This window comes from Crocuta crocuta, unplaced genomic scaffold (assembly GCF_008692635.1).
Source record: "Crocuta crocuta isolate KB4526 unplaced genomic scaffold, BGI_CrCroc_1.0 scaffold37, whole genome shotgun sequence".
NCBI lineage: Eukaryota > Metazoa > Chordata > Mammalia > Carnivora > Hyaenidae > Crocuta > Crocuta crocuta.
In genome coordinates, this window is record NW_027532040.1 from 299,485 (window position 1) to 317,813 (window position 18,329).

Here is an 18,329-nt window from a genome sequence, read left to right on the forward strand (position 1 = left end):
CCCCTAGCATCATACCTGATGTCTTTTTAGAATGAGCTATTAATATGTACTGAGGAATTATGGTCAAAAAATATCTGGGAATATGGCATTTTCTTCTCTGTTAATATTTTCAGAGTTTGTTCTTATGCAGTAGTGTGTTGTTGTTTTTTTTAAACAAGGGGAAAGAAAGTGTGCTCAAATGTATATGTTTAGGAGGGCTCCTTACCATTGTTTCACTTATTCGACCCCTACTCTCACTCTTTGCAAGAGAAATACAAGCATGGAGTGTAGCAAGGAGCCTCCTTGCATTCGTTCCAGTCCCCACCCTTGTCTGATGATGAAAGAGGGGTGAGATGAGATCGGTCCCACACCAGCGGCAGGACTAAGGCTCAGCCTCAGGAAGCTGACAGTTATTTTTATTTAGATTTTAAAAATTAAAAACACTGTGTCAAAAATCTAGCAAAAATAATTGGTAATAGAGGCAAAAAAATTCCAGACTCAGAAGTCCCATGAAGTCATCTCTATACCTCTTGCCAGCATAGGGTCTTTTAAAAACATGTTCTCAAGGCCCTGGCCAGCCTAGCATCAGCTGCCCCAGAGATGGGGCTTCCATCATTTCTTTGGCAAAACATCATCAAAATCCAGCAGGCAAGGTCTTCAGACCTGGATTTCTCAGTTCAGGATGATCCCCGTACTAGGCGATACCACATTAAGTTTCCGTTAGATGCAATTTCTTAACCAAACGCTTGCCTCATTTGAGCCTGCACATCTAGAAGCAGCCTTTACATTTCATAGTTCAAATTCTTTTAACGCTAGCCATCAAAATTACCTCACCCTTCTAAATCTAAATTTAACAGGCTAGCGCTCTCCACTTGGCAGGAGAACAGGATATCTGGTTATGTGACATAAAAAGCAACAGCATACATGAAAGTCACATTTTACTGAAGGGCCTAATAGGTTCCTTTTTTCCGGATACTGTCAGGGCATCCCAGTTTACAAAGTAAGCCAAAATACATTATCTCATGGGCATTTTATTCTTTCAGTTCCACCAATTTAACACACAGCAGGTCCAGCCGCGTGCACGGACCAGCCTAAAGAGAAAGCCCAGACAGCAGTATCATGCAGCGTGTTTCCAGCGCTTCTCTGGCAGACCGGGGACAGTGTGGGACAGCTCGCGAGAAGATGAGTTCATGTTCAGCCCTGGGAAAGCTGCACAGCGGCCTTTCCTGCTGCTCCGCATGAAATGAGCCATGAGCGGCATGAAATCACTGACCACAGGTGTAGAGATTCACAGTGACATAAATATCTTTGCTGTTTCGCAGTTGGAGGAAGGCTGTGGGAAGATTTACCACAATCTCCTCCTGGCCAAGCCTGCCTTTATAAAGAAATGGCCATTCCGGCCACACTGTTACCAGGGAGCTTGAGGAAGCATCCCAACTTCCAGCTACAACACTTGTGAAAAAGAATTAGAGAAAGGTGAACACTTATCTCAGGCCACCCTAAGGAAAAGAACACAAGAAAAAAAAATTACAGACTGTAAAACTGGTAGGTATGTTGAACCACAAAGTCTTGAGATCTTCTATGTGTTAAAAAAATCTCCATAAACAAAAATTTATATGGAAAAATAAAGGCAAAATTGTAATCTGCATGACAAATTATCAGCAGTATCACTATATACAGCGTTTTAAAATTCTTTCAGAAATGAGCTAAACTAATGAACATCTGCAAAAAAGGGAAAGCAAATCATCAGAAGGCGTAAAAATGTCTCAAAACATGTGAAATTCACTAATGAGAGATATGTAATGTAATATAAGAAATATATGTGCCATATTTGCCCATAAAACTAGAAGACTTTTTTAAAAATTATAACATCCAGCCTTAACTGGAATGTGGACAGGGGAGACTATACCATCTGATTTCATTTTTCAACCCTTCTTCTATTTTATTTGGTATCAGACCAAATTTTAGTGATCTACTTTATTCATTTCTGTGTCATTTTATTTATTATCAATGTCAGCAGTATATAGTTAGGTTTTATAACCAAATTAAACGTTAGTCTCTTTTAATGGAGAAATTTATTCCAACTACGTTTATTATCATAATTGTCATGATTGATCATAAATTTTGCTATAAATTTTCCAGTTTCTCTCTACTCTGCTCTTTTGCTGTGATGCAGCCTATGTTTCGTTTAGTTTAAATTTCTATCAAAATTTAAAATTAGGAAGACAAGTGAGCACTGAGTGTTATGTGGAAACTAATTTGACAATAAACTATTAAAAAAAAATAAAAAAATAAAAAATAAAATAAAAAATAAAATTAGGAAGTCCTATACCAATTATTATCACATGTAAATATTACTAATTACTAATTGTAATAATGATAGGCCATTAACAGAAAAAAATCAATAATAAAAAATACTAAATATAATAGGTTTAACAATTTGATAGAATATTTTGTAATTATTAACATTTTTTAATTTTGGCATGAATAAAATCTCACAAAATAATCAAACCTTGACAAAAAAACTAATACAGTATGATCCCAAGTGTATTTGTCTGTATAGATATTATAGTATTTATATAAAAAGACTAAGAGGTAAGTACATCAAAATGGTAACAATGTCACTTATTTATCAGTTATGGACTTTTTTTTCTACTGCATTAAAAAGAATTTTCCAAATATGTGTAATGAGTTCATACTATATTTATAATCCCTAACTAATCATGAAAGTGAATTTTAACATGCTTATCAATGAACTTCTTTTAAAGCAACCAACAGAAACTCTTCTAATGCAGATTATAAGGATTAATTAGTAGTCCAGAGACCCAGTTTACAATGCATAGTCCAAGCCAAGCCCTTTATATTTTTAAAATTATTTTTTAATTATTTTTAAAATATTTTTTAATGTTTATTTGAGAGAGAGAGAGAAAGACAAGACGCAAGCAGGGGATGGGCAGAGAGAGAGGGAGACAGAATCTGAAGCAGACTCCAGGCTTTGAACTGTCAGCGCAGAGCCCAACACTGGTCTTGAACCCAGGAGCCATGAGATCATGACCTGGGCCAAAATCGGACTTTTAACCGACTAAGCCACCCAGTTACCCCTCAGCCAAGCCCTTTAAGAAGGATGACTAGTTCCAGCCATATATTAAGCTCGATATATGTGGATGGACATATGGATGGAATGGAACTTGCCCTGCAATCTGCCAAACTGTTTTCGTATGTTAGCATACAAATCACAACCTTGAGATGCCCTGTATATATTTCTAACATATACCAACAGAACATAAAACAAAACACTCCAGCAGCTGATTTTTTAATTATAAAACTATGTGATCTATTGTTCTGAAGTCAATACTTAATGCAAATGAAGCAGTGAACGTATCTTCCCCCCGATTCTATCACTTAATTTCAATTCTATTGCTCTTTTATCTTGAGAAGAATTCAGTGCTCAGTTTCCTGTTTCATTTACAAAGCCATAATTTGATTTTGTTCCTTTGGAGTTTATAATCCAATTTGTATCTATTGTTCAGCCCAGTGGAGTGAATTTGCATGGCAATCATAGGTACAAATTATAAACTCAAAACACATCTGAAATTTTACAGTCTTTATAAGGCTACAGTGAGTCTTAATGTCAAAGCACTTGTCATTTTTCTTAATGAAGTAGAATTGTTTGCTACCAGTATTGAACTACTATTTTTTATTGGATGCCTCCTGATTGGTTATAAATGGGGAAAGAGAAGTTGAACTAAATTGATTTATAGATAAATGCTAATATATATTTCCATTCTGTTATACCACTTAAATATAATGAATACATACATCTTTAGAGTTGTCTTAAAGTTTGAGCATAGTTTAAAAACAGGACAGTTAGGGATGAAACAATAAAAATTGTTTGAAAGGAACAAGAAAAGGTAGAGTTTACTAGGCATTTAAAATAAATTGATTACCATTGCGTACTAAATTTGCATCCAATTTTCCTGTAAGTAAATACAAATAAAGAAACACACTAAGTTACATAAAGACCAAAATACTTGGGAAATATATTGGCAAAGATAAACTATTTACTGGATCTCATTTCAAACAAAATTTGATCATATTACCCATGTATGAAAAAATGTTAGGCATCAGCACAAAATACTTTCAACCAACTTTACCAAAGATAGAGTGACTGTATTTAAGTAGAGCCTTCATACAAGAGAACTATATCTTTTTTAACAGTTGACTCCTGTATTCCTAGTTAATGTACCCATGCAGCTTTTTCACAGGTACTGAAGATTCACCAAGTCCAAAATTGAGCTACCTACCCCTCAAATCCTGTTGAATTAATCTGGTTTTTTTATTTCACACAACAGACATGCATTTGTAGTCTCCCTAGCAAAGAGTATTTTGTTGGCAGGGTCATAGGGCAGCTTAGAGAAACTGAAAGCAGCTACTAGAGAATAATCCTGCCTTTCCCTCTCACTTTAGGGATAAAACTCGCCATTGATAAACTAGCGTGGCAATACTTTCTGTCTAGCTCTCATCTCTGCTGCTCTCTGTTCATCTGCTTCATTTCACTGCAAGCCTGTGACCATGGCAGAAGACAATTGTCCCACAGATTCTTCTTTAACATGGGTCTTCCAGTTCAGGCCATAAAAAGATATGGACTGCCTCTTTCTTCTTACTGTCTAGAATCTTGTCCTAGGAAGGCATCTTTCAATTCCCAGAGCACATCATGCTCTCTCACTAGTATAGTCTTTGCCATGGAACTGCTCCCCCTTTTCCTCACTCAGCATCCCTTTGCCTTGCTAACTCTTAGATATCCTTAAAAATTATTTCCTCTGCCTCCTCCCTTAATTGGGGTCTAATTCTTAGACCATTCATTCATTTATTCTTCATTCAACAAATATTTACTGGGTACCTACTATGTGTCACATAGCACTGGGTACTGGATAAACCCTGGTCCCTTCCTTCATGGAGCTCATAGTCTATGAGGAATATATAAGTATGCCTTATGATTAATACAACAGAGGAACGCAATAAGATAAAGAATAATAGGAGGAGCTCAGGTGGTCAGAGAAGGTATACCTGAGGAGATGTTATTCCAACTGAGTTCTCAGAAGAACAAGGAGTCAGGGTTCTGATCCAAAAGACAGAATACGTACCAGCTCCGTAATACATTTAAAGAATTGAAAGAAGGCCAGTGTCTCTGAAAACACTGAGAACATGAACTAGAAGGGTGGCCATGACAGAAAATGAAATAGCTTCCCCCCACCCCGCCCCATTAAAAAGGTGGTAGAATATAAGGGAATAATTAGTAATCTGCACGCCAGATTTGGCGGCAGTCACATTTTTTTCGGTAGAGGTTTTAATTATCTTTTTGTAAAAGGTAATGCATTAGGCAGGGCAGCACTCCACACTTCACACTTACATGAGGCCAGATTCAGACATTTATGCCTCTTTGCCAATCCCCAGGATTCAGTTTGGAAGGTGCTGGAAACAATTGAATTGGCTGTTGCACATTCTGTTTCTGTGGATATGCAGAAACACCTAATGCAATGTTTAAAATCTTTGAGGTTCTGATATAGTGGAATGAGTTGAACGGAATCCGGGAGCTACAGAGGAATTCAGCTCGAGATGGTAATGAGAGCTGGAAGGCCTTATTGCAGGCTGGCCTTTTAATTTCTCTGGATAGTAAATGCTCTTAAATTATTTATATAAGGAGATAACTTAAAAGAAATGCTCTTAACATTAAAAAAAATTTTTTTATAGCTTATTTATTTTTGAGACAGAGAGAGACAGAACATGAGTTGGGGGGGGGGCAGAGAAAGAGGGAGACATAGAATCTGAAACAGTCTCCAGGCTCCGAGCTGCAAGCACATAACCCCATGCGGGGCTCGAACCCACAAACCGTGAGATCATGACCTGAGCCGAAGTCGGACGCTTAACCAACTGAGCCACCCAGGTGCCCCCAAATTTTTCTGTCTTTCAATCTCATACATATGTTCTTGGGATTGATTACTGATTTCTTCCTTCTTTTCATACAAGATTTCCATATCATTTATGATTAGCCACATCTGCTTCCTTTACTTGTTTAGTAAAATTCTAATTCAGTATGTAGTCTCCACATTTAATCTAAACAAATAATGTATTTTTAATAATACCTGAGCCATTGTCTGTCAAATTTTTAAAGTTAAGTCTAACACAGTTCAGCTAAGTGAGAACTCTTCTAAAAAACACTTAAATACAAATAATAATATTACTTTTAGGATTATAGCTAATTATGCTTTTTAAAAACATATATATTATTCATAGCTCTCTGTGTATGCTGTGTAATATTTTTCTTTATCAATGAAATTCCTACCATTTCCCATTATCTGTTCCTCCATGAGATTTTAGTCACACCTGGGATTTTTTTGTGACCATTCTCTATCAATGATCAGTTGCATTTTATTTTTGGAAAAAAAATATTACCTGGTGATAAAAAAATAAAAAACAGACCACAATGTTTTGGTATATCTAATAATTAAACCTTAGCAAAAATATTTGAGAAATGCCCTGAAATGATGGTTGTCAGTTACAAGTGAAAACAAAGAGAATGACGCTGATTCAGACACTTAAAATGGTCAGAATTAAAACTGAGCTCAATTAATTGGAAGCTCAAATTGAGTTATACAAAACCAGTTCAAGCTTAATTATCCTTTTTTGTTTTTCTTCATAATTAGGATTAAAAGACATAGTGAAATTCTTAGGGGTTCTGTGGTCTTTCTTTCTTTTTTCTTTCAAGGTTTTAAGTAATCTCTGTATCCAACATGGGACTTGAACTCACTACCTCAAGACCAAGAGACACATGCTCTAGGGACTGAGGCAGCCGGGTACCCCATTCTGTGGTCTTTCTTTAATGACATTCTTTGCATTCTTTTGGTGTACATGCAAGATCTGATAAGGCAGGAGCAAATAGAATGAAAGTCTAACTCTATACCTAAGTTGTAGCCTAACTATACATTAAGCCCCCTGGGGAGGTACTTGTCAGCGCACTGCGATGTTATACTTCAGTAAAGTCAAAGACAGTGAATGCTTTCCTCTGCTGCACTGAAAGGAATTTTTAAGTTAGTAATAACCAAAGTATTTAGCTACAACTCTAAATTACACCTATACATTCCATGTTTTCAAAGATTCAGTTAAAATTGCAGCTATTCTACTTTGGGGGTGACCCCTTAATTTACATGGGCAAAGGACCCAGAGATATTTCACCAAATATCAGGCATTCTGCTATACATTCTAACATTTCATTCCTTCTTGTCCCCCTTCTAAAAGATGATGGCTACTCAGAGAGCTTCATAAAGGTTGGTGCAAGCTTAATAAACATGTCCCAACCTTAATTTATTTCAGTTTAATGTGGAAGACAAACTCTTGGCTGTCCTCTTTGGCTGATTATTCTTCCCCCTTTAAATGCAAATCACTGAGATGGCAAAGCAAGAATTTAACTCTGAGTTTGGTTTTCATGGTTAATAATATGTAATGACCTATTCTTAGAAATTTTATTAACCGTATTACATTGAAAAAAGAATGGAATCTTTTTAAGTTCAGACTGTGTCCACACGGCTAAGAAATGTCATGATTCCATTATAGGAGTGTTTTCAGAAATATGTTTTATTCTGAAAGTCATGAAAACATATTAAATATACAAAAATGTTTCAAAATTTATGTGCCACAGAAAAAGGTGACCATAAATTGTTTCCTAATGGAACACTATGATATTGTTGTGTACAATAAATGAGTAACGTACTCAGTTGTGGCAATAGGAAGACCAGCTTATAATGCCAAATCATAATAGAAATCTTAAATGGCATACAGAAACAGAAACTGGTCCATTTACCTATTTCTTTCTATTATTTGTAACTTTTTTTTCAGATTTGAAAACTTCCAGATATAATTTGTGGTTTATCCAACTTTAATCAGCATTAAGGCTGATTGGATAAGCTTGTTATGCAACGTATCAATTTTCTACTGCTAACTTTCTACTGTGCTCATGGTTCTCCAAGGTTGAAATCATGGTATCAGCCCTGCTCTGATCTCACTGGGGTTGGGGGTTCTCTCCCAAGGATGTTTCAAGGTTGTTGGAAGAATTCAGTTGCCCGGTATTGCAAGATACGGATTCCTGTTTTCTCCGTGGTTGTGAGATTGAATTCCTGGCTTTCTTGCTAGTTACAGGCCAGGGACCCCTCTTTGCTTCTAGAGGCCGCCAGTAGTTCCCTGCCGTGTGGCTCCGGTCTCCAGCCCTTGTATTCTTCTGATTTCTGATTTCGAGAAGGGCTCAGTTCCTTTAAAGCTCTTCTGAATAACTGAGGCCCACCCAGTAAAATCTTCCATTTGATTAAATCAAAGTCACCAGATTTGAAGCCTTTGTTATATTTGTTAAAACTCTTCACTCCTGTCACATAACACAGTCGGATATGGGAGTAGATTAGAATATATTCACAGTCCTGCTCACACTCAAAGGGCATGTATTCTAGTGGGACATTACACCAGGGGCAAGATTCTTGGGCGTCAGCTTAGAGTTTTGCCTACTGCATGCCATAAGAGGCCACCACCACCAAGAACTCAGATAATTAACTCTGAGTACTTGCTATATTCCAGTATTATTTTACACATTTTTTCATTAATTCATTTTGATGCAACAATTCTATGGAAGAAATTCTCTTATTATTCTTGTTTTACATATAAGAAAACTGAAAACTGAGCTTTTTAGAGGCATTCACTAACTTGCCCAAGAACACACAGCAAGTGAGTATCAGAGCTGAGATGTAATCCTACATAAGATGTGTTTGATTCCAGATGTTTTTTGATTAACCTGTGCCATCAAGAAATGACTCACTGGATGTCATTGGCAAAAGAATACATTGTCATAATAGACTTTTAAGGAGAATTACTGATTTCAAAGGAACATTTCTTTCTTTAATCATGAATTTATCTTTAAAAAAAATTTTTTTAAATGTTTATTTATTTTTGAGAGAGACAGAGTGCAAGCAGGGCAGGGGCAGAGAGAGAGGGAGACACAGCATCTGAAGCAGACTCCAGGCTCCGAGTTGTCAGCACAGAGCCCAACGTGGGGCTTGAACCCACGAACTGCGAGATCATGACCTGAGCTGAAGTTGGACGCTTAACATAACGAGCCATCCAGGTGCCCCCTCATGAATTTATCAACCAATAAGGATTTTATTAAGTTCCTTACTTCTGGGGACACTGGGCTGACCAATCAGTAGTTATATAGATCTATACTAGATCTTGTCCTCAAAAGCTCATGATCAAAATATGAAAAATAATAAATAATATAATATTAACTATATTCACCATATTGCTAAGAGGGTAAATGTTAAACGTTCCCTTTATGTTCTAAACTTAAAAGTTCAGAAAAAATGGAAAAGTTTTTTAAAATTAACAATGAATGGCTATAGATGTTAACTAAACATTGTAGTGATTATTTTGCAATATATACAAGTATTAAGTCACTATGCTGTTGAAGTTAATATAATGTTATGAATCAATTATATCTCAGTTAAAAATGGAAGAAATAAGGTAACCATATGCCTCCCCTAAATAGCAATTAAGATCTTGAATAACTAAAACATGATACACTTGCCAAACAAGTGGCACAATCAATAAATGTAGATTATCATGAACTGAAAATGTCACAGAACACTTCAGAAAAGCAGTGGGGCTTTGATGTAAGTGACTGAGTTTTCATAAATCCTTATCCTGGGGATTTAAATGAACATTTGATATATAAAAGATAATTATCTAGGGAGCCTTTATAACCTAACAACATGTTGTAACATGTTGTAAACTAAATAAAGTATGTAAAGTCTCTAAGTTCAAATTATTCTAGGAACTAAGAAACATAAAACCTGGGAGGGCACAGAGTGGAGAGTCTTTATCTGAGGCTTCCAGACTCTCAAGGAATCTTCCTCCAAGTGTGGTATACTCTTCATATATCTTTGTCACCCAGAGTTTGTTAAAATGCAGATGCTTAATCCCTCCTCAGTTGTACTCAGTTAATATCACAGAGAGTTGGCACTTGGATAGCTCAGCTGCTTAAGTGTCCAATTCTTGATTGCAGCTCAGGGCTTGATCTCAGGGTTGTGAGTTACAGCTCCACAATGGATTCCACACTGAACATGAAGCCTACTTAAAAAAAAAAAAAAAAAAAAGGAATATTTTAAAGAGTTGGTCTGAAGAACCCACTAATTAAAAACCACCTGAGGACATTCTTATCTCAATAACCACTCTCCTGAAGGGTGTATATACAGGCTCTGAGGTAGAGCATATCCTGAAACAGCACACAAAGTCGGAACACGTGTGTCTATCTGCCTGGTGTGAAGCTCCATGACTTCCTTCAGATTTCTCAAAAGGCTCTATGATCAAAAAAAATGTTAAGAATCACTAGAATACAGGAAAGAAGGCTAAGTCATTTTAAAGAAAGAGAAATAGGATGTGAAGGGGATCAGAACAGTCTAGCCCAGGATGGAACACTAACCTGAGGGTGGCTCTTAGCATGCAATGATCTTAAATAGATGATAATGCTGACCACATGTTTACCTCCTCTATCAAAGAATAAGTATCATAAAATAAGAGGAATTGAGACAGGAAATAAACACTTTTTCACACTTAAAATGCTGGGAATACCCCAGAGGGTGGGAATAAACTAGATAATAGTCCATCCAGAAAGTCAGACACACTAAAAGATTGATGATTCGGGTCTGTCTGCTTTTTCAGCAGAAAATAGAATTATGCATTTTTAGCTGTTTTTGTTATGACGGTAACCACAATGGTCCTAATAAAGGAAGAGACTTTATGACATTTAAGGTATTTTGAATGTTTAGGTTTATTAAAAATTAAATTTTAAGTCAGTCCCTTATTATATTTTCTCTGCCCTTCATTAATTATCCATTACTTAGCAAAATGATCACTGCTCCAATTTAGTGGATCAGTTAGTGATATTTTAAGAGGCATCTGTTGAGCATATATCGCCTGGCTAATTTTCTGCTAGAAAAAGATGTGAAAAGTCTTATATTTAATACCACACATTCTAAATAAAGTAAATGTACATTTATCAGTGGCATACTGTAATTGCCTTGGGCTTTGGCTTAAACAGTCCCATAATAACTAGTCAACTCCATTAATTGGGAAAGAAAAAAAATTATCAAACATGTTGTTTGCCCTTATGTAAGAGAATAAAAAATGTTGACTTTTCATTCAGATGATTTAGATATATATTTTTAAGTGATTCATAGAATTATAAAGGTTGCATGATTGATATAAGAATTATTTTTTGGAGGGCGCCTCGGTGGCTGGGTCAGTTCTGCATCTAATTACGGCTCAGGTCATGATCTCATAGTTCGTGAGTTCAAGCCCCGTGTCAGGCTCTGTGCTGACAGCTGAGGGCCTGGAACCTGCTTCGGATTCTGTGTCTGCTTCTCTCTTTGCCCCTCCCCTGCTCTTGTTGTGTCTCTCCTTCAAAAATAAATATTTTTTAAAAAAAAGAATTATTTTTGTTAATTTTTAAAATAAAATTACCAACACAATAATCAAATAAGAAGCCAACTACCTTCTTAGTAGACTAACCTTAAGCTATTAGTAGGAAAAAAATGGAGAAAATATTGTCACTATTAAATTGAAAAGCTATGGAATTCTACAGAGTTTAAGAAAAGGATAAGGGATATATAATTATATCTGTAAGTTTTCATTTATGCTTTGGAATGATTGAAATGTAATTTCATTTAACTGTAATAATATCAAAGAGAGAAGCTGAAAAGTAGAATGAAAAGTGGGAAATGTCTGATGTAGAACTAGACTAATAAAACCTTATACTCAATGATACACAAACACCCAGGACCCTGTCCAATGCAGCGTAGCAAAGAGGCAATAATAACCCGTCCTGTAACCTGAGTTCTACTCTAACTTCCACCACCAGTAGAAGTGTTTGTCTTCATCTGTTCTGATCCACCGCGGTTCTATGGAGTAACCCAATGAGCACTTTCCCCATCAAAGTGCCGCATTATAGTTTTCTTCTCTAAAGCACTAAACATATTAGAAAGTGTTGTCAATGAGGGAAATTCACTTTAACCTGAAACCTGGAACAGACAAGAGATCTTTTTATTACCTCACTGAACTTTACCTTACTTACAGCTTAATAAATGTTTTATAAATGTTCATTTGAAATGAAGAAAATTGTTTCACAACTTTTTCTTAATATCAGTGTATTTCTCTCACTTATTTTCATAGACCTTCAAACTTACAAAAAGGGCACAAGGATAATATAAGGAATTCCTATATATCCTTTTCCCAGATTTACCAATCCGTTTTCTTTATCAGTTTTTATAATTATTTTCTGGGGCAATTCAGTAGTGAATTGGAAACACTGTGCTCCTTGACCCTTAAATACCTTAGTGTGTGCTTTCTAAAAATAAGTATATCATCTTACATAACCATACATCAGTTCTCAAAATCAGTACATTTAACAATGATATTTAAGAGGTGTCTGGGTAGCTCAGTTGGTTAAGTGTCCAATTCTTGATTTCAGCTCAGGTCATGATCTCACGACTTCATGGGTTCGAGCCCCACACAGGGCTCTGCATTGGCAATACAGAGCCTGCTCGGGATTCCCTCTCTCTGCCACTCCACCACTTGCGCTGTCTCTGTCTCTCTCAAAATAAGTAAAAAACGTTTAAAAAATGGTATTTATTTCACAATACTGTTATTTAATCCACAGTCCATATTTAAATTCCATAACTAATTTTTAATATCAAGAATGACCCAAAAGAAACTTTATGAAAATATACCGAAGAATTAAGAAGCCATTAAACATATTTTTTCAAAGTCTTTCCTCTTCTGGGGGAAAAAAAAAGGAAAAGATGATGCTCTTTACTATTCTTTAAAATTTTTAGAGCTGTCATTTTTTTCCATAATGGAATAAGAGCTCAGAGTTTTCTGTAAGGTCTCTGGTTTTTCTTTCCAAAACCAGTTCACCAGGAAACATTAACCTTTTTTTAAATAGAAATGCGTGGCGTGGTAAGATAGATCTCTTTAAGCTGATCAATAGAGCAGGAACAAAATTAATGCCCAACACTGGTGACAAAGTGTGCCACTCGCCTCCATGAAATAGCATGTGTCTGTCTGGGGGCAAAAAGCATTTAGCGCAGAAAACAGCTATCGGGATTTATTTTGCACCTTAAAAATGCTCTTGTGCTTCTTCCATGCACTCACAGCTTAAGATCAATGACTAGAAGTGAGAAAAAACTTCTGGACAGCCTCACCAATTAACTCATTCCTTCTCAAATAGAATAGAAAAGTGCTAACATGAGTGCATTCATTCTTCTATCTTCCTGCGTGTACAGAAACACATACAATATTAAATAGACAAAACTATTCAGTTCAACAAAGGTTAAGAAGACTGATTTGAGAAGACGCAGATAACAAGTTCAAAGGTTTTAAGGGGCGCCTGGGCGGCTCAGTCAGTTAAGGGTCCGACTTCGGCTCAGGTCATGATCTCACGGTTATGGGTTTGAGCCCCGCGTTGAGCTCTGTGCTGACAGCCAGCTCAGAGCCTGGGGCCTGTTTCAGATTCTGTGTCTCCCTCTCTCTGAGGGATATAATATTATCTTTGTTCTGCAACCACTGTTACATGTGAGTTTAATACTCCCTCATCATCACTCTAAAAAATTCAAACTCTTCACAAGAAATGGTTTTTTTATACCATAATTTGTAAAACTTTGGATTTTTGTTGGAAGGGATGCTAACATGGATAGAAACAGAAATAATGTCTACCTACATTTGCATCTTTATTCAAAAGAATGATGGTTATTTTTTAAATGTTTATTTATTTATTTTTGAGAGAGAGTGATAGCACATGTGTTAGTGTGCAGGCACAATCAGGGGAGGAGCAGAGAGAAGGGGAAAGAGAAAATCCAAAGCAGGATCCACATAGTCAGTGCAGAGCCCGATGTGGGACTCGACCTCACGAACTGTGAGATCATGACCTGAGCCAAAACCAAGTCAGATGCTTAATCGATTGAGCCACCCAGGTGCCCCTAAAGAATGATAATTATTTTGAATGAGTCAGGTTTGCAATCTCAGAGCAAATCTGCACTTGGGACCAAACAGATAATCTCGTAAGAGGCAACGTAAGAGGGAAACAAATGGGCTTTGGAGGTAGATTCTCCTAGTTTACAAATCCCAGTTCATCCATTTACTCTCTGTACAGCTTGGAACATGCTTTTTAACCATCCTCAGCTTTACTTTCTACTCTTTCAACAACAGAAACTACTAATTCATACCTTTTAGGGCTGTGGAAAATATTAGAGCTATTTTGCAACATTTGCCAAATATTTGATATATGTCTAGTAAATCATGTTTCTTGGTTTTATTTTTAGCTATTTTGATACAGAATTTTATGACCTTGACAAAATGTCCATATTTAGCTTTTTCTTTTATATCATTCTTTTAAAAGTAGCATCATCAAAGTCATCCCTCTGTTAGATAAAGGGATCTTTTTTAACCCATGGTGCTTGATTTGTTTTCCACTTTGGAAGCAGGTCTCTAGGAAGGTAAGAGTATACCCGCTGCTAAATAAACATCAGGAAGGTCAAAGGAGACTGCTACTAAACTTGGGAGCCATGACCCCCAGATTTATTTCAAATAGCATAGAAAAAAAAAAAAAAAAAGGTACTCTCTGACTCTATTGGGCAAGGAGGAAAAGACTCTAAAAGGTTAATAGCTTATCTTTGTACACAATTTTAGATGTACTTAGCTACTAAACCTGTGAGCAAAGGACTCTATCTTTCCACTCTCCTTCAATCAGGGTGAACCCACAGTAAAAGGATGAAATGAATAGTTTATTTCAGTGTGTCTACCCACTCTGACTTCCCAATCCATGTTTAAGCATCCAACAATGCCAAGTCTTTTTAATCTTTTCTTCAATATCCTCCCCCACTGAAACTTTACCTCTGATGTTTCATTAACACAAAAAAAACTTAAAAACCAATAGCAGCTCAGTGCTTTATCCCTCCCATTGGTCTTTGCATTTCAACAGAGGTCAAAGGCAGATATTTCAATTGAAAACATGAAGCGTAATTTGTTTTAAAAAATGTCTGGCTTTTGGAGGAAAGGGTGGCAGATTAGAAAGATGATTAGAACTTCCTGCAAAAATGAAGTCATATTGGATAATTGTGCTGAGCGATCTCTTGGGCATTTTGATTAATTCGGGAAAAATGAAAATGTCTATCAGACATGCTTTTGGATTATTCAAACTGAAAATCACATAACTGAGTCCCATGGGAAAGAAGTATTCTTCAATTTAGATTACCTATTTTAATAAAATAAGAATAAAAATGAGAAAATCAGCACTACTTTTAGCCTCTCAAATGTTAGTTCCTGCGTGACTTTTAGAGAAGTATCATCTTTAATACCTCAGACTTCATAAGATGTGTTTCTGGTACTTCATACTTGTCCTGGGAGGTAAGCGCCATTATCATCCTTGTTTTGTGAAAGCTCAGAAAAGGAAAGTAGTTTAGGTTGAATAGGTAGTTATCAGCAGAACTGAGGCTAGACTTGATTTACGTTATTCAGTGGACTGTTTCCTGAATGCCTATTGTGAGCCAGGTCACCTACCATCCAGTGCTGCTTAGCCTCCCTCATTATTATTGCAGTCTTTCCCCTCGGTCTGGCCTTGGTACGGCAGAGCAAAAGGGGTTATACAACCTTCATTACACTAATGCCATTAGTTGACCAAAGAGGGAATGGGCTTTGGTTCCTCCAATTTGCATTGCACACACAAAGCTCAGCAGCCCTAGCCTATACTTGGTGATCCCCCTGGCTGTGTTCCCTGGGTTAGATTGCATGTCCCTAAGAAACAGAAACAAAACAAAACAAAACAAAACAAAAACAAAGAAACAAACAAAAAACACCAAAGTTCTTCTCCCTTTGGAGGCTTTTATTCTGTAATCTTTCTTAGAGCAGAAAGGTACTATTTGAAATTGGCAAAACTAACTAAAGGAGTTGATAGTCAACCAGCTGGAACATATGATCATGTTCTTCCTAAATTTAAGGCCAGCCCTAATTTTAACCATGATCCAAACAAGTCTTGGTTTTCTGTGGCTCTTGTGTATACCACAGTCACATGAAGGCAAGCCAGAGTGCCATTTTTCCCCACTAGTTTGGCAGTATGTAGATCTTTTGTAAAGCATACCAGCCAAATAAATTGATCTCACATCTAGTTTGCCAAGTATTTCTGCATTTTCCAGGAAATGGGAAATTATCTTTCACACCAATGACATTGAATACTCCTATCTTTCCTGAGGTTTTTCTGCTTTGGACATGAGCAGTCAAGCCTCTGTGATGTAGATAAAATTCCTGCAAAATCCTTTGGGTCTTTTGGCAAAGGAGTACCTCTGCCATTTGTTTCTATTCTAAAGAGTTGCATCCATAGGCCACAATCTGTCTACCATTCCAAAACGTAGCCAGATGGACTGTTAGCGGGTCTGTTCTAATTTGGGAACCATTCCAGCTCTGAAATAAAGTGCCTTAATAATTTTGTTCCATGTGTATCAGCCATTGACTGAGGTTTTGGCCCACCACAAAGAGCAATTATACAGCTTTTTCATTACTATCATTATCCATCTGTAAAGCGTCCCGTCAATAAACTACATTCTCTGCTGCTTGGGGTCTTTTTTAACCTAGCCTCCTGAATATTATTCTGTTCTGCCTAAGGTAAAAGGAGATGCAGCAAATAGTAACACATGAAACAGAAGGACTTATAAAGATAGATTAGTGACCAGAGGATAGTGGAAGAGACTGTGAAAGACTGACAAGAGTTGCCTTCCTGACTTCAGCCACAACCCAACCTTGTAGCTAAACCCATCCATCACACACATCATCTCTTCGGGGCTTGTGGGTATAGATATTTATTATAGAGCCTGCACTTGCCTTTAGATAGACTTAATCATTCAGTATCTTTCCCAAATTGAGGAGGGAAGTTTTGAAGTAATGAAAACATTGATTATTTTACCACTATTTACTTCTGCATGGCTATCTAGAGAGATGGTATTTGGGAATATTCAGTAGTGACCACAGCAATAAAACTCATATTCTTCTTACAGTTGATACAAGTTTTTTTTTTAATCTCAGAAATAATGATATTTTTAATTTGGTGTGAGTGTTAACAGCATTATGAATTTTGTTGATTTGTTCATTCAGTATATTAAATATCCTTCAGCTATAATTTAAAAACTTCTGTGGTAACTTGTTGATGATGATTTAATCAGATTAAAATCTTAGCTACACATTGAATTTTGATTAACACTTTGGCCACCATATTTGGCATTGTTTCAATTACCCTAAAGCTAGAGGAGTCCTTTTTCTGTTTGTTTTTAAGCTTCCAATAGCAGTGGCTTTCACAGTTGGCACTGTTGACCTGGAAACCAGTATAAAGAATGAAGAGGTAAAAGAAATAAGGCTTAAAAGAACGTAAAAATAATTGTATGGCCACCTGTATTCATACTGCCAGTTCTGGAATTGCTTTGAAGAGTATATAAAAATAAACTCAAGGAAAAATACTTTTCACGTTGCTTCTCTAGATTGGCAACTTGCTAATTTCTCCATCTTCCACGGAAATCTTTAGTAAAAGGCAAAAGATTTATACGATCTGAAGAGAAACGAGAGTATAATTTCTCCATCTTCCGAAATGTTTTTCTTTTATTTTCACCTCTGTTTTGTGATACGTAAAGGTAATGTGTGATTGGAGGAAATACCCTGAAGTAACAGGGCATGTGAGAGAAACACAGGGAACACCAAAGGTGACAATTTAGCATCTCAGATCCATGCCAATTTGCAAAGTATATTGCAAAAGCAACTCTGTCTAGGTTCCCACACTCACTGACATCCATCCCACCATTGCTTACAGCAAATTCCTCACATAGTAAAGTCATATTACCATTCATATAGTGCTATGTTTATGAATTATTAACTCAAATACATTAATTCTAACGAATTCAAAATGAAGAAATTAAAGATAAGATTTAAACATCCTGTCCAGGACTAAATAATGTTTTATAATTTAAATATAATACAAATTGTAATAATACTTTAATTTTTACATTCCACTGTGTCCTCTCTGGAGAGCCCTTTTCCCCCAGCACCTCCAACTAGCTTACAGCAGGGGGCTCTCAAATTTTCACTTGCATGGGAATCATCTGGATATATAAAAGCACTAATTGCTAGGCCTCATCACCACTTTCTGGCTCAGTAGGTCTGGGGTGGGGCCAAAGAATTTGCATTTCTAACAAGCTCTCAAGTGATGCTGATAATGTTGGTCC

At 36.5% G+C, this 18,329-nt stretch overlaps 1 pseudogene; it reads right to left on the reverse strand.

The window, feature by feature from the left end:
* Positions 1-17,538: 17,538 nt before the first annotated feature.
* LOC144241686 (U5 spliceosomal RNA) lies at positions 17,539-17,679 on the reverse strand (annotated as a pseudogene).
* Between the last annotated feature and the right edge of the window lie 650 nt (positions 17,680-18,329).